The sequence below is a fragment of the Peromyscus eremicus genome, chromosome 12 (assembly GCF_949786415.1).
Source record: "Peromyscus eremicus chromosome 12, PerEre_H2_v1, whole genome shotgun sequence".
Lineage (NCBI taxonomy): Eukaryota > Metazoa > Chordata > Mammalia > Rodentia > Cricetidae > Peromyscus > Peromyscus eremicus.
Window position 1 is genome coordinate 12,878,767 of NC_081428.1, and position 21,238 is coordinate 12,900,004.

A 21,238-nucleotide genomic window follows, 5' to 3' on the forward strand; every position below is an offset into this window, starting at 1 on the left:
AGACTCCTGCACACACAGCCAAAGATAGAAGCAAGGAAATGATCTCTTGGCCAAACCTATCTTGTTCAAAGTAGCTGGAGGGGAAAGTTAAGCTTGGACTCAAAGACAGAAAATCGTGGGTCCAATAAAAGGTGAATTGTTGTTAATAGACTCTTATTGACTATGCCTCCTCAAATTAAAATGAAATAATTCTGTATTCCATGGTAAAAGTAGACACCTGGCTTTATGTAGTGTGGACACAATCTTAGATACCACTCAGAATGTAGAGTGCAAGATAATCTCCATTTTCCTCAAATGGAGATAAATACTAGAGTATTCTATAGATGAAAAATCAGAATGTATACTGATAATCAGACTGGGGATTATGTGGGACACTTTGGATAGACTCCACGACCTGATAGTTTTTCTATATTTAAGGGATTTTTTGATAATATGAGCAGCCACTTGAAATTTAGAAGCCTCTCTATGCTAAAAAAAAAAAAAAAAAAAAAAAAAAAAAAAAAAAAGAATTTGGGTTAATTTGAAAAATAAGGAACTTCCCATCAGATTTATTCATACACATCATTCAGCAACTCTCCTACAGAGAAGGCAGGACAGACACCTGATGGATAGGAAAAGAGATACTGCACCGATTGGCACTCCCTAGAAGGGAGTCCAGGGGAAAGCTGTGGTTTGCAGAGTACTCTTTAGAACTGGGAGAATCTAAGGGAGCACAGGGTCTTACTTAGTCACTATTTATTGCTTTCCACTGTGGCAAACTAAAAACTAAAATTTTCTTACTGAAAATAAAGACACTCTGTCACATCAGAAAAAAAATAATTGTACAATCTTAAATGTGAGCCAGATCGGCTGAGAGTGTCAGCCAAAACATCCGATGTAGGGCTTAAATCTCTAACTCAAAAATAGGATTTTGCTTTTCCAGTCCTCCGCTGTAAAATGTAGACCAGTCCTCTGGTAGGATTCGGTTTCTTTTCTTCTCAATGAAATGTGAAAGATGTATTACCCATAATTTCACAAAGACAGCTAATAAATACCACTACTGTGATTTTTAGGGCCATGCCATGCATGAAAGCAAAAGGAAGCTAAAAGACAAAGGTTTTACATTTTCAAGTGACATTTGTGGTCCTATGATCATTAAGTAGTTGAGGATGCTAATTAAACTCAGGAGACTTTTGCATCAGTAAAGAACAGCATTTAAACTGAAATGAAATTGATTTAGTTTCAGCAATGAGAAAAATAACTGAAAAATAAGCACCGAGCAAAAAGTTGCTGGGTGTTCTAGTTTGTTTTCTATTACTGTGATAAAACCCACAAGCAGGAGCACCTTCAGGGAAGAAAGAGCTGATCTGGTTTACACAGTCCATCATAGAGGGAAGTGAAGACAGGAACCTGGAGGCAGGTACTGAAACAGGGACCATAACAGAATGGCTTTGCTCACCATGGCTTGCTCAGCCTGCTTTCTTATACAACCCAAAAACACCAGTCCAGAAGTGGCACCATTCCCAGTGGGCTTGGCCTTCCCACATCAACCTCTAATCTACAAAATGCTCTACAGAGGTGCCCACAGGTCACTCTGTTGGAGGCAATTATTCAGTTAAAGTTCTCTTTTTCTAGGTGACTCTACCTTTTGTCAAGTTGATTTAAAAAAAAAAACAAAACTAACAAACAGTGAAAGTCTCATTTTTGTTTTAATAATAGCACCATGATGAAAAACAGCAACAAACAGACAATGTTAAAATAAAGATGAACCTGATTGAAAATATAACAATAATTTGTTTTATCAAAGAAGAAAGTAGATGTCTCCCCAAAAGACAAGATTATGTATTGGGGATTATTGTACTAACAGGAAATATGAATTTTAATAAATGAAACTTTTCAGTCAAATTTATTATCTACTCTAGTTGCCTTTGTATATGAAGTCCACTGATCGTAAATATAATTTGCTTTAAGAAGAAATAAGTGAAGTTTCTAGGACATAGTATCAACAAGTTATTTGTACAAATGCACTCCCAACTATTCAGAGGCCCACACCAGGCTCCAGGATGAAGCCAGCAATCAAACACTGGTCTGCCCATGTGTTACTTAGGAGCTGGTGGATAGCAAGAGCTCTAAGCTGACTGCCTAACCTGCTGTGGGAGGGAGAGCTGAAAGACTGGCAGGACCGAAGAGCAGGCTTCACGCTGACCTGAGGATGCCCTGAAGGCTTCTTGAAGAGGAGTTATTCTAAAACTGAACTGAAGGACTGGGCATGTTGCACAGTGGCTAGGGAGCTTGACTAACATGCACAAGGCCCTCACTTGGATCTCCAGCACTGCCTAACCCAAGTGGGGTGGTACATACCTGTAATGCCAGCATTTGGGAGGTGGAGACAGAAGGGTTGGGAGTTCAAAGTCATCTTCAGCTATGAAGAGTTCAGAGACACCCTGGCTTCAGGAGACTCTGTTGTAAGTAAATAAATCTCAAAAGTAAAAGGAATTGATAAAAATATATTCCACGTTGTTAAAACACTTAGAAAACTAAGGATAGAGGGAAAATTTTGATTAATAGATTATCTTCATGAAGTCAAACTATTTTGTATTAATTCCCATACTTAGGGGTATGAAATTGGATGTCTTCCTTTAAAGCCAGCAGTAGAGAAACCTGCCGGTCACTGTGGCTACTCAGCATTGTACCGAATATCTTAATCAGTATGGTATAAAGAAAGTAAAATAATTGAAAAGGCAAAAACTATTGTCATTTATGAATGATGTGACTGGTAATACAAAGACTTTTTTTAAAACTAACAAGAAAATTTCACAATCTGTATACCAAAATTAGTGGACTATTTATGCCAGCCACACATACTAGGAATCCTAACTCTATGAAAATAAACACCCTAAACCACCCTGGGGCCATAAGAGAGATGAGTTATAACTCAGCAGTAGAGTCCTTGTCTTGTGTGCAGAATATCCAGGCTTCCATCTCATCATTCATCTGCTTCCAACAAAAGACTCGAAGTAAATAGCAAGCAACTCTATATCTGCTTGACATTTACGGAGCAATACAAACACATAAAAGTTCAATAGTATTATTTACTTTTGTGTCACTGTGACCAAAACACCTGATTGCATGGCCCACTATGCTTGGGCAAAATCTCATGAGTAGAAGTGTGTGTGTGTGTGACAAAGAATCTTCCTTACTGCTTGTTGGCAGGAAGCAGAGAGGAGACAGGCAAGGGTCAAGGATAATACACCTTCAAGGACCTGTTTCTAGAGGCCACCTTCCTCCAGTTAGACCCCACCTCAAATTCCCAGAAAGTGCCAAAATAGCACCACCAACTGGGTACCTGGGCTCTAACATGCGTGCCTATGAGGACGTTTCATATCCAGACCACATCAGGATCAGAGGGGAAGAGAGGCTGGCATCCTTCTGTGGGTGGGATTGTGTAGTGATGTCAATAATACTCCACTTTTCCAGTTCTTCCAGGACTCTCTGTCAATTCCATGTCATTTCAGTCAAAATCCTCAGAGCTGCTTTTTATCGAGTTTGGGAGACTGGGGCTAGGGCTTATATGTGATAAAGATCTTAGAAAACTAGAAATGGTTGTAATAAAAGGAAGGCAAACAGACATTCCCTATAGGCATGATAGATATGAACATTTATCATATTCCTATGATCCCGGTTACTCAGGGGCTCAAAGCAGAATGGGCTTGAGCCCAAGGCTAGCCAGGGAAGCATAGTGAGATCCTATCTCCAAAGCAAAAACAGTGCCTGTGAGATATCTCAGTGGGTCAATGTGCTGGTTGAGCAAGGCTGAGTCTGATCCCTACCACCCACAGTGGAAAAAGAAAACCAACTCTAAGGAGTTGTCCTTTGATCTCCACGCAAGCTCCACAGCACACATGGCTATGATCACACATATCACACGTACACACACATGTAATAATAATAAATAATAGTAATAATAACAATGCATTAAAAATAAAAATAAACTTATTAAAAAATAAACTGTGCATTATTAGATCATGGATAAATTGAAAGAATGTCGGGCTTAGAAATTTGCTGGCCTCAATTTGATAACCTTAAGAGAAACAGCCCTGGCAGCCACAGGGAAGAGTGAGACTGGAAAGGAACTAGCTCCATGGACAGACATCAGAAAGGAAGAGTTCTTAGCTGTATGTCCAAACAGCCATTCTTCCCAGGCTAACGACACAAACGCAGGCATTTACAGGCTTTTCAAATGGGCAGACAGCAATTGTCTAATCTATGTCTTCAAAAGCTGTAAGAAAGGATTTTAGTGTTTCCCCTGTGAAGAAACAATGCAGGTTTGAGACCATGATAGGTTGAACATGATTTAAGTGGCACATGATGCATGTGTATGATCTTCATTATATATGCATCCTATAAGTTAAAGATAAACTTAATTTATTGTGAAAATCATATGAATTTAATCTGAACAGCACTTCAAATTTTGGATTTTGCTCTTAAGTGTGCAATAAGGAATCCTTCACTAACTCATATGACGGTGACAGCTGCAGCTAGCACAACTCCATCATCCATCAGGTGGGCTGCAGTCAGCCCACCATCACCCCAGGAGCACACGATGCCACACAAGGCTCATTTCTTGAATATTATGTGTTAGTCATTTCCGTTAGTGTAGCACAAACCTGGATACCCCTAACTTAGTAAGAGAAAGGGCTTATCATGATCTATACTTCCAGGTTTCCATTCAAAAGAGATACTTTCTCTTGTAGTTTTGAGCCCGGGGCAGCACAGTATATCATGAGCAGAGTATGTAGTCAAGAAGGCCTGTTACCTCTGTTACCTCACGGTAACCAGGAAGGAAAGAGGGAGATGGAGGACAAGATGTGGTGGTGGAGGGTGGGTGGAGGCTGGGTCACAGTATTGTCTCCAAGGGCACATCCCCAACTTCCATTTACTGAATCGTACCTCTGAAAAGTCTCACATGTCCAATCGCATCAAACCAAGGAAGAAGCTTTTAACACATGGGCTTTGGGAATATTCCAGACCCAAACTATAATATTGTGTTTTCACATTTCACCATGTCTTCAAAGTGCTCATCTTCCTGTGTGTGAGACAGTCACTCCTTGCTTTTTTTTTTTTAAGGGAGTAAGGCTTTGTCTAAGATAATTGTAGCTAACTCTAGATTAATTAAGTATACAGAGCTGACTTAAAGTCAGCTCGGCTGAACTTGAGTGTTGTATAGGACATACATTCAACTTTCCATTGCATTAATAGAGGTGAATGAAAAGGATCCATCGCCATCATTAGGAGGACCTCAGCACTGTACTTGGAGAGGTTCCCTTTCTTGAGCTCAATATCTGGATTAAAAGCTCTCTTCTCTGCTACTATACCATTGCTCTTTCTCTACCCTATTATCCATCAGTTTCTAAGGTCACTGTTTGCCCTTCTGTCCTCCAGGACTACAAGGGTAAGAAGTTAGTGTACCAACCTGTCATCAAATCTCTTGGTGCTAGAGGACCAATAACATGTCATTTTAATGCTAGTCAATTCTTCATTGAAGCATAACACCTTGAGAGTGTGTGGGCATTGAATTATTAATACGCATCATCTGGATAAGTATTTATTTAGAAAACTCAAATCACAATTTGAATATGTTATTGGCTTCTGAGACTATCTTTCCATGGAATACAAATTAGGTATCATCACAGCAAAGGGTCTGAGAGTCACTCATCACTTCCTAATCACACTGTTTATGATAAATTAGAATGAGATGAGAGGGACTAGAGTTGAAACGCTGATTTGATTATAATGATTTAACGTCTGTATTTCGTGGTGAGTGTGCTCCATGAATGAGGCAAAGTGATCCACCAGCCACAGACTGTTATGGCAACGGCTCCTATGTGTCTTTATTTACGTCCATGAATACGTGAATATTGGGGAGATAAAGTGTTTTATTGAGAAGGGAAAAATTACATACACTGAGTGATTTTTTTTCTTTGCTCCATTATATCTGAAGAATTCTGGTAGACAGCTGTAGCCTAGAAAACAGCCCAGCTGTTTTCCAACTGCTGAATGTTAGAAAGAACACAATTCATAACTAATGAAAATTTCTGCAGGCAAAGATAATCTCATAAAGTCTAATAGGATTCCATCTTGAAGTGCCACGGGGGGAAGTCTGGGATATTTAACCCACAGAATATCTGCGACTCAAGACAAACAGAATTTGTGGTTTCTATATCATTGTAATGGAAAGGGGCAGAAGGAAGTAGACCTTACCCGTAACAAGAGGAACACCTCATGCTTTTGTGCACATCACACAAAATTACAGAAAACATCAGAAATTACTTCAACCATATTTCTATAGGCATTTGCACCGGCAAGAGGTCAGCAGAACAGTATCTCTCCATGCTACATTTTGCAAAAACCGTAATAACTACCTGGGGTTGCGGAATGCCAACTCTAAAATGTTAAAAATGCATTCTTCCCCCACAGACATCAAGAATAATACAAGATCAGCCTCCAAGATATTACACACAGAAGAATTGTAGAGTTTATACATTTTTATTTTTCTAAATTTATTTTTGATAAAAAAAATATATTCATTGTGCAAGTTCGTGAAGCCCAGTGTTGGACACCCGCAGAAGACATGCAATAATCAGCTCTAGCTTACCTTTATCCATCCACCTCCCACTTCACAACCTGTGCAATTACTAGTCTATTTAAAATAAGATGTTTTTAGAGCCTCTACATACAAATACGGTGTTTTTTTTTCTAGTTTATTTTGCTTAATGCTGCCTACTTCTATTTTTCTATAATAGTCTGTTATTTCTGTTGCTCAATAGTGAATAATGAATATCATTATTTATTCACTCATTCATTCATCCATCCACCCTTCCATTCATTCATGGGAAACTAGACTGATTTCACATCTTAGGTACATGATTAGAATAAACTTAATCATGTGCTTTATATCTAAACACTCTAAGGTTGTTATCTCAAAAAGTAATCCGTTCTTACACTAACTGTAGAGTACTCACCATTTACAAGGTAAAACTGAACAGCAAACATTTTTGGAGGATGCTTGTGCTTCATAATGACTATAATGAAGGGAAGTTATAGAAGAAAAATCATGAATGTTTGGATTCAGGGCTAAAAAATGTCTCCAGAATTTTCTTAGTTTTTATAACTTCATTGAACATCCTCTGAAAATGGTTAAATGGGAACAGTTTGCCTTTTTGTCATAAAGGGACTGGATGATTTATTTATACATGAAAATATTCAGCAAGGATTTGTACATGTTTCTTGTCATTAGTAAACATCAGACTTTGGAAATACCTGGACTAAGAGAGAAAAGAAAACAAGTGCAGGGTAAAATGACTTCTCTGAGGTCGTTCAGAAGGCTGGAGGCTGTACAGGGTGCCACTCCTGATGAGAGCTTTCTCTGGCCCTCTAGACTACAGACATCTGCTACAACCCCCTGCTGACACAGGAGCATCTCAGCCCCAGAGAGCACCCTAGGCCTTCAGGGAAGTAATCCACCTTCTCCATCAAAAGTGATTATAATCTGCTGATTGGAAGGCAGCTCAGTCAGTGATGTATCCCTCTGTTCAGTGAAAGTCATGCCTCCTAAATTACATGTCTGCCATGTTACCATAGGCTGACCAGGGATTTAGAATACAGAGTCAGAAGCAGGAACAGGTCTAAATAAAAATATATAACTCTTATTTATGAAAAAGAAATAACATGTGCAATAGCAAAAGCCAAGAGGTAAAGATTTGCTTCACAAGTAGATTTGTTATAGAATTCTAATTAATTTTCTTTTCAAATTTTAACTCATAAGCTAGCTGTCTGGCATCTATTTTGAACATGTTGGGCTCTTCTCTATTGGTCCATGAATAATTAATGTGCGCAGCAGTGTTCTGGCGGCTGTGCATTTCAGTAGTGTAATCATAGTGATCTATAGAACAAGTGTGTCTTTGCATGTAGCCATTTAGAATTGCCCTGATTAAGCTTTTCAAAGATTGTGCTAATTAACAGTTCTCTCAATAGAAGTCAGTGCTTATAAAACTTACAGGAGTATTAAGGACAACAGCTTGCCTTGAAGATATGATAAATAATCCACGATCATGGGAGTCTCCTGACAGAGACCATTTCCAGTGGTAGCATATAAAAGCCAGATTGTATGCCAAATCAAAGCTATTGATTATTCCAAGGACTGAGGTTTATCAAATCTAAAACAATTTATTTTCATTCATCTTGTTGGCTGTATACTGGCTTTATACAGTCAGTGTATTATATGTGTCATAAAGTATGTGCAATGTTTATGGTATTTTATATTTATTTATTTATTCATTCATTCATTTATCTATTTATTTATTTATTTACTTTTGGCTCCTTATCTTGTACTGAAAGTCTTGGTTGTGATTCTGGGCAAGACGGAGGGAACACACTCTGCCCCATGCCAACACTGAAAGCAGCTCTCAATCCTGGACAGTGTGTGTGCAGCAGCTACCTCAGGACTATGAATACTTGGCAGATCCAAGCCAAATTCAAACTTCTTCATAACGAGTTAAGCTTTTGCCAGGTTTCTTCCTCTATTCAACCTACTATGAACCAAACACAGCGCTGACATATAGGTGGACCTCAACACCATACAGAGCTACAGGAGGAGCTCTCTAGTTCCAGCTGGGCAAGCAAAGTCTCTTCGTGCTCACACACTGTGGAGGGGGGATGGCATTCTGTAAAGTTTTTCTTTTCTCTAGTTACTTATACCCCACACCCTGGGTGATCCTTCAAACACTGAAGCAGCAGCAGGTACATTACCAACAATAAGACCCAAAAGGACCCAGAACTAGAACAATTGCATTGCAGACCAGGCTTTCTGATCAGAATGATGTAGGACCAGAAGAGTAGGATGCATCTCCAATCTTCATGGAGAAAGTCTCAATCTCTCTCCCATTCATGCTCTCTTCCCCTTCTTCCTTCCCTCCCTCTATCCCTTTCAACCTATATATGAGTGCATTGTGGATATGTTCAAAGAGTTGGGGGTGGGGGAAGCACATCTTTCAGTAAGAGATCCAAAAGGAGTTTTCTCAGGGAAGCAGAAAATACGATGGAGATAATGAAGATGGAGAAACTCAATAAGGGGTCCCTTTAATTATATATGAACTCTTGAACAAATGTCTACTCACCTCAGATAGGGAATTAACAACTGACCAAAATAAAGGTACTTCTTAAGTTGAACCTAGTGAACCAGTGAATTTATTAACGTTACTTACAGGAGTATGTGCTGTGAGATATTCTGTATGCTCTGAATGTGTTGCTCTGATTGGTTAATAAATAAAGTGCTGACTGGCCAGTAGCCAGGCAGGAAGTATAGACAGGAGAAAGAGAGAGGAGAAGGCTGGGAAGAGGAAGGAGATGCTGCCAGCTGCCGCCATGAGAAGCAGATGTAAAGATACCGGTAAGCCACAAGCCACGTGGCAACTTACAGATTAATAGGAATAGGATAATTTAAGATATAAGAATTAGATAACAAGAAGCCTGCCATGGCCATACAGTTTATAAGTAATATAAGCGTCTGAGTGATTATTTTATAAGTGGGCTGCAGGACTGTGGGGACTTTGCAGGACCCAGAGAAAAACTCTCCAGTTACAAGTATGGGTGAGGGGTTACCTATGGGAGCAAAAATGACTCAAAAGCAGTTGCATCACTGAAATGCTACTGTAGCATGGGTTCATGAGGGAGAAGGAGGGAGCCTAGAAAAATCTTGTTAGTTTCAGGAATTTCCTGAAGCTTCTGAGTTGTTTACTCCCTGAGTTTTAAGGACCCTCATCTTAGAATATGCTGAGTCTTAAAGAGATTCCCTGCAGCACAGAACGTCCCAACTTGGAGGAAATTGCTATTCAACAATTGCCAATCATGGAAGTGGGATTTCTGTTCTCAACAGAACCTAAGTGATTACTTTCTCTAACAGAATTCTGTCTCATGACATGGACTTAAGAAAGTCCAATGTACAAGTTCATCATTACCCATCATACTGAGGACTGTGTAAAGGCCATCTCATAAAGAAGAGGACAATCAAAACATAGCAGGAATGTTGGTATTATCTGCCAGGAAACACAGAGAGGATACTGTAAAATGTGGTAGACGAAGGGAAAATACTATTTGAAATTAGTGAGGAGACTAAATTTTTTTTTAAAGTACTGAAAATATGGTGAACAGAATAAAAAAGGTAAAACTACCATGGTTAAATAAATTCTCTAGATGTGCTCTGTGACAAAATAGAGATATCACGGTAAAGGACATAGACACTTAAAGAAAAACCAGTAGAAGTTATCCAGCTGATAATCCCCAACAAAAAGAAGAGATATTGAACAACAAATGAGCCAAGCCTCGAGTGCCTGCAGGGTCATAACTGACATGAATACTTCATAAGATTCACAGAGGAAAGTGGGAACAGTGTGACACACAGAAGAAATGTCCAGTTTGGTGAAAGAATCTCCATATTTAAAAAACCTCTGCCAATTCCAAATAGGAAAAACCCAAATAAACTCCTACTCAGGCAAATCATAACAAAAAAAAATTTTAAAACTAAAGAAAATATTTTGGAAGGACATTACTATAGGAAATCCATGGTTTCAATCCTTCTTTGAAGGATTTATCTAAATTGTTCTACTATTACTAAAAACTCAAGAGTGAGATATTGGGGTAAAAACCTGACAGATCAAGAAAGCAGCAGAGGAGCGGACCAGCTCACCCTCTACCTCCATGCTTTCCTGAGAAAGGGCCCACCTATCTTTCTAAGCCCTTCCCTACTCTTTCCTGTTCCTCTCTATCATATCCTGGATCCACCAAAATCTCTATGGCTAATTCCAGTCAGCTAGTCACTGACTTTGTCCCTGATTCAAGGTTAATTTTATTAACAGTCTCTAAGTGACACAGTGTGATCAAACATCTCACAGCATTTCTTCTTTTATCAAAATAAAAGGAAAGGTTTTAACTCTAACACGGTAAAACTATACACAACAAGAACAATTATCAAGTAACAATTACATTTATAATGTCCAATCCATTTGTATTTGGCAAATTCGGAGAAATTACCCCTATTGTATACCCTATCTTGATGAGTCCAAGGTTTTATACCTAAACCACTTTCTCTCATGGCTTGTATTACCATTCTAAAAATACCTTTTTAGATCTTAAAACATTTTCTTAGATACACAACTTAAACTTTTATATCTCTCAACCTTATAAACTTTACTGTTATGGGAATTCTGTCACCGGTCAGCTAACCAATTGAAAAGAGCGTTTTGGTCCAAGAGATAGAGTTTTCACTGGGAATGGACATAACTTAAAGATAAGGTGAGTCCAAGGGATGCATGGGCCCTTTTGGAATGAGGAATGAGCAGCAGCAGCAGGGGAGTGGCTGGTGATTTGGTTCAGATTCTCTGTTCTGTCTTATGATAATTGTACATGAATTTTACTGATAATAAACAGTAATCATTTGACTTTCTTTATCACTTTACGTCTCTCTTTTTTTTTTTGTTTCTTTCCTGAATTTGGTAACAAGGAAAACTATGCCTATAATTACCTAGTCTTTAACCTCATCAGAGAACCAAGAAGGATAAAATATGATCTGAATAAACAGGAAGTACAGAGCAAGTAACTTTCAAAACTATAGAAATGGCAGAGATATCTGGCTGCCTGGACAGTCACCCAAAGTTCCTCTGCACTGTTGTGTAGTGATATTTTATTTGTGCTCTAACAAATAAAGCTTGTCTGAAAATCAGAAGGAGGAGTTAGCCACTAGTTAACCATAGAGGTCTGGAAGGCTGTACAGACAGACAGAAAGTGATAGAGCTGGGCAGAGAGAGGAAGTGATAAAGCGGGGCAGAGAGAGGAGCTCACTCTCTTTTGAAGGAGGATTTCATAGGGGTAAGAAATAGTGGCTTGCTGCTCTGCCTCCCTGATCTTTCAACTTTTACCCCAATATCTGGCTCTGAGTTTTTTATTAATAAGACTGTTTAACAATTTTTGTTACATCTGGTGCCCCATGTTGGGTGTCGTTATGTTGTTTGAGGGTTTTGCTCTTTTTGGGGGACCTGCCACATACCCCCAAATAAATCACACATGGAGGCATATTCTTAATTACGAATGCCTGGCCTCAGCTTGGCTTAGTTTCTAGCCAGCTTTCCTTAACTTAAATTATCCTGACTACCTTTTACCTCTGGGCTTTTCCTTTTCTCTAACTTCTGTAAATCTTACTCTTACTCCGTGGTTTGCTGTGTAGCTGGGTGGCTGGCCCCTGGAGTCCTCCCCTTCTCTGGCTCCTTCTATATCTTAGATCCCTCCTCTCAGTTTTCTCCTTCTATATTTACACTCTCTGCCTGCCAGCTCTGCCTATCCTTTCTCCTGCCTTGCTATTGGCCAGTTCTTTATTAAACTATCAGGTGTTTTACACAGGCACAGTAACACAGCTTCACAGAGTTAAACAAATGCAACATAAACAAAAGTATCACAACTTAAAATAATATTCCACTACAATGTTAGGGCATCCATCATTGGCCTACAGGCCTAGAATATCTGACAAATTTTTTGATGAAGCAGGAATTTTGAAGAACTGTCCTACCTTGTCTTAGCAAAGATTAGCAGCATACTTCTTTTGTGTCCTGCTTTTCCAATTTGGACAGTATACTGTCAACATTCAAGGCAGGGACAGTTTTTTGCCCAGTGGCTAACTTTGCCATAAATGAAAGCAAACTCCATATTGAGGTTCTTTGATACCCATCATCTTCTCTGAAGTAGATTGGTGCAGCCAGGAGCAGATGTATCTCACTGTTATGAAAAGCCTTATGCTATTAAAACATCTTAAATGCTATATGCTGTAGATCTCTGAAGTATTTGAAGACATCTATCTATCTTAAATATATCTGTTTGACCTTGAAAACATATCTAACATGACTACAAGTTTGTGTGTTATAGATGACTACTAACCTGCATTTCTTAATTATCCTAAATAGTTTATAATAATAGTTTTCAAAGACTAGAACTTTAAATTACATTTTTAGATGAGCTGCATAGGTACAATACCTTAAATAAGAGTACAAACTTTTATATATATACATAAATGTAAATATATACATAAATATATATATATATAAATAATATGTATATATAGTATGTTCTAACAAAAATATCCTTAAAATTGTATCAATAAACAGAAATCCATACCAATGTAAAATATTTGAGATTAATAGTTGCTTTTTAGTTTAAAAGTTGATTCAATAATCTACCCTTCTATCCTATCACTCCTATTTGTCCCCTCTTATATCCTTTCAGAAAGGGATCCCTGAATCTAACCTCCTTTGCTTAGTTTCCTCCCTGAACATGACCAATAATAACTTGCAACCAACTCCCCTAATCGATGATAAACATCCATAATCCACTGAACAACCAAAAACCAGTCATCACACCTCTTGGGAATGTGGGCATTGTGTTCTTAAAATTATTTCCTGTTGTCTGATGGCAAGGGCCATCTTTAGTAGACACTGAGAAAATGGTCAAGTCCTGGAAGAGCTAGCTGTGGTCCAGTCTTGGTATGATAGGAAAGTACAGGGCTTATCTGAAGTCCTGGCTGGAGCAGTCTATGAGGTTGGGCTATCTTAGCTAACCACTTTGAAGTTGTCTACAGCCATACCACTCTGAACATGCCTGATCTCTTCTGATCTCGCATGCTAAGCAGGGTCATGCCTGGTTAGTACTTGGAGGGGAGACCACCTATGAATACTGGGTGCTATAGGGGGACGGACAGGAAAAGCCCACACGGTAGGAGTGAGGGTGTAGGGGCCACAAGAATGATAGTGATGGCTGTGAGGGGTGACTCAGGCAGCTGCAGAGTTGGCTGCTTCAGAAGACATCTTGTGATCTTGTGCTCCATGTTGGGCACCAGATGAAGAGTTTATCTAAATTGTTCTATTACTAATAAAAACTTGGGAGTTAGATATTGGGGTAAAAATCTGATAGATCAAGAAAGCATTGGAGGAATGACTAGCTAACCCTCTCTCTCCATGCTTCCCTGGTCCAAAGGGCCTGAGACTCTTTCTAAGCCCCTCCCTACTCTTTCCTGGGTCCTCCATAATCTCTATTCCAGTCAGCTAGTTGTTAACTCTGCTCCCAGATTCAAAATAACTTTACTAGCAGGCTTGGAATGTCACAGTGTGATCAAATATCCCACATCACCTCTATTTTCCATCAGAAATCACAGAAAACAGAAATGTGATACTCTTTTTTTTTTTTTAAGTTCTGGAAAAGTAGAACTATCTTTCTACAGTTCTGTCTCCAGTCAAAATATCCCTCAGCAAAAAAAGCCATTTTGAGATTAAGAAAAACTAAGATTGCATTAGTAAGAAAAACTATGACAGCATTCGGCCAGTGGATCTGATCTAAAAAGATTACTAAAAGAAGCTAAGAAATAAAGCAGATGGTGCCAGAAAGAAAGCTGGAATACAGGAAAGAAAATCAGATTAAGAAAATCTGGTCTGGAGCTGGTAAATATTAGCCTGCTTTTTGCCTCCTTGTGGTCTCTAAATTGCAGTTGATAATCACATAGAAAAGCATAATGTGCTATAATGCATTACAACGGGCACTGTCACATTACTGGCACAATTTCTAATGTAACTAAGAGAAAAGGGGGAGAGTTGATGACAGGGTTTCCTGTGAAAGTGATACCAAATTTGTTCAAAGTGCAGATAAGTCTGCCTTCTATTGTCCCCTTGAGCACCCACTAAAAAGCAACAGTTTTATTAATCTATAGTATAATATATTAAAATCCACAATCCATAGATTAAAATACAATGCTGCCGATAATGAATAATGTTCACTGTCAACCTGATTTAAAAGCATCTAGCAGTACACCTCGGAGTAAGTCTGTTTCCAGAGAGGTATTACTCAGAGTGGAGCTATGCCCTGAATTTGGTCAGGTCTAGCCTTATGGCAGGGGTCCTGGATTGAACAAAGAGGAAAGCAGAATAAAGGAGCCGATAATGCCATTCATCTCTCTTCATCTCTCCCTGATTCTGGACTTCAGATGCAATGTGATTATCTACCTCTTTTCCCACTTGCCTCTATACCTCCCCCATGATAATGGGCTGTGCTCTCAAGTCATGAGCCAAAATAGACTCTTGAGTTATTTTAGTTAGTTATTTTGTCACGGCAGTGAAAAGAAGTAACTAATACACAAATACATGTTTATATAACCAAAAATGAAGGAATAAAAAAGAATCAAGTGAACGAAGAGATAGATGGAAGAGACAATGTGAATTATAAAATTGTAGGCTTAAATCTAAAAATACTAATAACTACATTAGTAGTCTAAACATACCAAATAAAAGACAACAAATAACTTCAAAAATGCAAAATTCTACTCACATCTATGCTTTCTATACAAGACTCATCTGAAGCACAATGATTTAAATTTGTTAAAAATCAAGAGGATTGGGAATGATACCCCATGGAACTAGGAACTGAAAGAAAGTGGATGGTGTGGCTACATTAATTTATGCAAAGTCACATTCAGAGCAGAGAGTATCATCAAACATAAAGTAGGATGCTGCATAATGGTGCAGGGGCCAATTACTCAAGGATATGTGGTCAGCCTAAGGGCACATGCAGCTACTAATAAAGAATAAAAGTTCATGAAACAGAAACTGGAAAAGCTGAGATGAGCAAAAGACAAGTCCATACTTAGGTTGGATCTCCCTTCTCAGAACAAAGAATTACTAGAGTGGAAAACCAGTAAGACTTAGAAGACTTGACCTACACTGTGGAACTAACTGAAATGTGCAGAACACTCCAGTCAACAGATGCCAGTATCTTCTGCAAGTGCTTTCATCAAGCCTGTGTTAAGATAGACCATATCCGTGGTCACAAACACACTTAAAATTGAAATGGATGAAGTGTACAATCTGTCAATAACATAATTATACTAGAAATCAGGAAACAGAAAGATAAGAGGAAACTTAATGAAGAAAATACTTGAAAATCAGCCTATCTGCAAAAAATAACACATGGCCAAGAAATCCTAAGGCCAATTTAAAAAATAAAGGCTTTATACTGAACAAAAATAGTAAGGAATGGTGCTTATACAGTGTCTGAAAAGAAACAGCTAGAATTAAAGCTTATATTAGGAAACAAATTCTTTGAATAAACAATCTGCTTCTGTCTTTGGAAGTCAGGGAAAGACAAAGAAAAAAACCACAAAGTAAAAATCAATGAGCATGAAAACAAAAGAACAGTGGGAAAAATAATGAAGCCAAAAGCTTATCCTTTGAAAATATCAATAGAATTGACAAGTTTCAAGGAACACTGGGAAAATGAGGGGAGGGCATAAATTACCAGTGTCAGGAAAGAGTAAAACATCTAAAGTATCTTTCATACTATTTTAGTCCTGCAGTTATGATTAATAACCATAAAATGGAGAAATGTCAAGCTACAAAATGAATTTAAATCAAAGGATACACATATCAATTCTTCCTTATTCTTCAAATTTTTCTGTCCATTCAGTCAATAAATAATCATTTAATCCTTTTCTCTGGATTTTTCAAGCAATTTGTAATTCCAATTCTTTCAGCGTTTCTCCTTACCATTTGCATATTTATACATATGCCAGCTGAGATATCACTACTGGATTATAAACTATCTCTTTTGCTCACTACATAACCCAGTCCTGTATCAGTTTAGAGTGTGATAAAAGGCCATCCATCTGCTTAGTGGACATTCACAGACTTAAATAAACAATTCTTCACTTGTAAGATCCAAAGAGAAAGAGCTATGGAGACCAGCAAAGCCAGATCCCTTCCTGGCAGTATAATATCTATTAAATGGTCAAATTCATTTACTCTCCAACACTCCATTTCATCTTACTTCATAGAAGATCATGATATGAACTTGAAAAATCTTGTAAAGTCTAAACAATGGCAGTGCCCGACTCTATAGCTATGTTGGAGTGGATGCACAGCTGTTAGGTGCTGTCACCCATGACATATTTTTATTGAAAAGTATAGACTTATAACAAGGGTGGTTCCCCAACTGTGTTCAAGCAAGATCTGCGAAGATGAGTCACTGAGCTGTTAGTAGGAAACCATAAAGTTTATGTTCATGTTTGTCTTCTCACTATAAAATGTATATATCTGTGTTATAATGAACATATATAATGCTACAATATATGCATATCAGTCACACATGAAAACATCTAGAAGATAGTTGTATATAAAAGTGTTTCATGTATATGACGAGTGAATATAAAAGTTTGGAGAAAATGATTCACCAATGGACTCTGAGTAAGATATACCAAGATGTATCACAGCAATGAAATTAGATGACCTTGAATGAAAAAAATAAAAATCTTGAAATATTTAAGGTAGTGGTTCTCAACAAGTGAGATTTTGCCCCTACAGTGGATATTTGAAAATGCCTTTTGAAAAATATTTAAGAAAAGTGGTGTCACTGACATCCAGTGGGTTGAAGTTAGATATACTGCTAAACATTCTCTAACACACAGGTCAGTGTTCACCACAAAGAATGATTTGGTTCAAAATGTCAATAGTGGCAAGATGGAGAAACCCTGACCTGTATTAGTACATGTCCAGGGTTCTAAGTAGCTCTGTTGTGTAGATGCATCTAGAAAAATCCTTTGAGCTTTTTTTGTAGATAGTTCAACATACTTACAAAGAATATCTAACAATTATTTACACTAAATAATCACTAAAATGTCACTCTCATGAGACATTGAAATGCTTGATGATGATGATGATTAATAAATTAATTTATTTATTTATTTTGATTTTCCAAGATGGGTTTCTCTGTGTAACAGCCCTGGCTGTCCTAAAACTCTCTTTGTAGATCAGGCTGGCCTCAAACTCATAAAGATCCACCTGCCCCTGCCATCCGAGTGCTGGGATTAAAGGCGAGCACCACCATGCTTTGTAGTAGAATGTTATTTTAAGTTGTGCTACATTTGTTTATGCTCTGGAACATTTGTATGATGATGCAAAGATGTGCTACATTATTTTATGCTACATTTGTTTAACTCTGTGGAGCTGTATTACTGTGCCTGTCTAAGACACCTAATGGTCTAATAAAGAGTTGAATGTTCAGTAGCGAGGCAAGAGAAATGATAAGCAGTGTTGATAGAGAGAATAACTAAAAGGAGAAATCTTGGAGGAGAAGAAAGAGCAAGAGAACAAAGAGAGAAGGACTTCAGGGGCAAACCACCTAGTCAGCCACTGAGTAAGAGTGAAAGTAGAATTACAGAATTAAGAAAAGGACAAAAGCCCAGAGGCAAAAGGTAGATGAGATCATTTAAACTAAGAAAAGATGTCAAGCTTTTCCCCTGCCACCACCGAATTGTGCGGAGGTGGAGGCTCGGGTGCATTCAAGATTCAGCCTCACCCATAATCCACCGTCATGGCCAAGGAAGACATTGCTGTTGGATGTGTAATGGACATCAATACTGCTCTACAAGAGGTGTTGAAGACCACCCTCATCCATGATGGCCTAGCATGTGGCATCCACCAAGCTGCCAAAGCCTTAGTTAGACAAGCGCCAAGGACATCTCTGTGTGCTCTCATCCAATTGTGATGAGCCTACATATGTCAAGTTGGTGGAGGCACTTTGTGTTGAGCACCAAATCAACCTAATTAAGGTTGATGACAACAAGAAACGAGGGGAATGGGTAGGCCTCTGTAAAACTGATCAAGAGGGGAAACCATGGAAAGTGGTTGGTTGCAGTTGTGTAGTGATTGAAGACTATGGCAAAGAATCGCAGGCCAAGGATGTCATCGAAGAGTACTTCAAGTGAAAGAAATGAATAAATAAAAATTTTGGCTCATAAAAAAAAAACTGGCGAGAAACAAGCCAAGCTGAAGCCAGACATTTATAATTAAGAATAAGCCTGCATGTGCGATTTATTTGGGAGCTGGGTAGTGGGCCCCCCAAAAGAGCCAAAAGAGCAAAGAGTATGAAGAGTAAAAAAATAACCAACAAAAACGCCTGGCTAAAATTTTTGATTATTATATGATTTATTACAACATAAGACCCATATGTCCTATGTTGGTATAAATCTACTTATGAGAAATATCCAACAACAGTTATTTATATTTGACCAAAATGTCACCCTTGGGAGTTGCTAAAATGTGTGGCTACCATATGGTCTATTAACAAATCATCCTATGTTAGCATAAGGGGACAATTAGATGGAACTTTTACATTTGTCAGGTAGATAAAAAGGAGTACACAGACCCATTTCATTAGCCCACAAGTCGTAATACCTTAAAATTTTCAAAAGAGAACAAATGCTGAGCTATCCACTGCCCACCAAGGACACTGAGTCTCCCAGGGTGCATTATTGTGGGAGAAATGTTTAAAGAAAATATTATGATTCTTTTTTTTTTTAGTAAAAGAACAAATCTGAAGCAGAAGGGCACAGTTTTGACACTGGATTTTATAAGCAGCAAATGAAAAACCTCATGTTTTAAAAATCATCTTCCAAGGGCAAAAGAACAACATAGGTATGGTAAAGTTTATGTGGGCCTACATGTGATTATTTAAATCTCTCTATTATATCACTTTGTGTTGTTACTTTTGTTTTTCAAGACAGAGTTTCCCTGTGTAGCTTTGACTATCCTGGAACTTTCTTTGTAGACCAGGCTGGCCTTGAACTCAGAGATTCCCTTGTCTCTGCCTCTGCCTCTGTAGTGCTATGATTAAAGGCATGTGCCACCACATCCAGCCCTCTCTATTACATCTTTCATTTCAATTGAATGTTATGCCGGTGGATTATAAATAATACTAAGATAGCTTATATCTCTGCCATTCTACTCCAGTTCAAAATCTGAATACTTCCTATCATTTTCTATATGGGTGAGTACCTCAGTTAGTAACTGAGATCTTTGGGGAAATGGCTCACTCTCTATATCCACAGTTCACTGAAAACCCCATGCAGCAATAGTTGAAATATCAGCTTCACATGCTTTATGGAAAGGGAGCCCATAGATAACAGGGAGAAAAGTAAGGACATGGGCAACAGAAGTGTAAGGATGTTGATAATTAAATTTCATGATAAAAATGAGTAAAAATGGCTTTAGTAAGTTTATTAAGAGAAAATAATGTTTCATGAAATGTCTCAGTGCTATTTGGGAATGAAGATGTCAATATTCAAATCAAGACATTGACAAGCTTTCCAAACTATGTTCATACATTTTAAAAAATTCATTAAATTAAACAAAAAAATTGATCTTGATTTTTTTTCTTATAGCCTAAATTTAAGAGAAGAAAAGGAGGCTCCCAAATCCATGCATTTCTGGATGGAGGAAAAAAAAATAGTTCTCAAGGGAAAGAAACTTATCCTGGAACAATTTTTCCAAAGCCAGTAAAATCTGTTCTGCTTTTCAGATTATGCCATTAGGCAGTCCAACCCCCAGGTGTCTCAAATAATCAGTGGTTTGATTTAAAGACCTAGAAAACCATGCAAGTTACTTTTTTCCTGCACAGCATCATTTACTTCAAATAATGTTTTCAAGCCAGTTTTCACGTATAAGGAAAAAAACACTTGATAAAATGTATCCATTTCTTAAACTGCACACAGCTTCTTAAGTGTTTTTGCATTCATAAACAGTGGTCTTCATTATGTCTATTCAGCAAAAAATAAATCAGAGATTTTTATAGCACTTAAGTTAATTTAAAGTATAAGTGCCCAATAGCTGACATGCATGAACTTGTACTGGGAGTGTCTTCTACAAATGCATTTTCCCAGGACTTAATCTAGACATTCAGATAGAGTAGGTGAAACTCGGGTTTAGCAAATCTGTTTCCACCACCTCTTCTCACAGGAAAATCCTAGAACAAATTGTCCTTGGAACATGCCAGTCTAAACAAACTATACCAAAAATCATTTCATTTTGGAGTCCTATTAATCTACTTAGTTATCAAATATGATACCTAATTAAACAGTCATTTCATAAGCCATAACTTCTTTACAATTAAGTAGACTGACCCTGAGGAGTTATCTGAAGTTACTATAGCAACTATATTGAAGAGTATTGAAAGTGAAATACGAAAATTCATTTCTGTTTGGTTAAAGTAATTGAATAGAGTAAGGAGAGCAGCAAGTTCTCAGAAGCTCTAAAATAAAGCCAAATTTATAAAGCATTGCCTTTACTAAACTGAGGGTTACAAAATGGTGATGTCATTAGAATCTCCCCCACTGGTTCCCACA

The 21,238-nt window shown here is 37.9% G+C and overlaps 1 protein-coding gene and 1 pseudogene across 1 annotated transcript in view; both read left to right on the forward strand.

Moving 5' to 3' along the window:
- Cyyr1 (cysteine and tyrosine rich 1) overlaps positions 1-21,238 on the forward strand; it is a 98,242-nt gene that overhangs the window by 8,577 nt on the left and 68,427 nt on the right. The window lies entirely within an intron of this gene.
- On the forward strand, positions 18,430-18,832 carry LOC131922444 (small ribosomal subunit protein eS12-like; annotated as a pseudogene).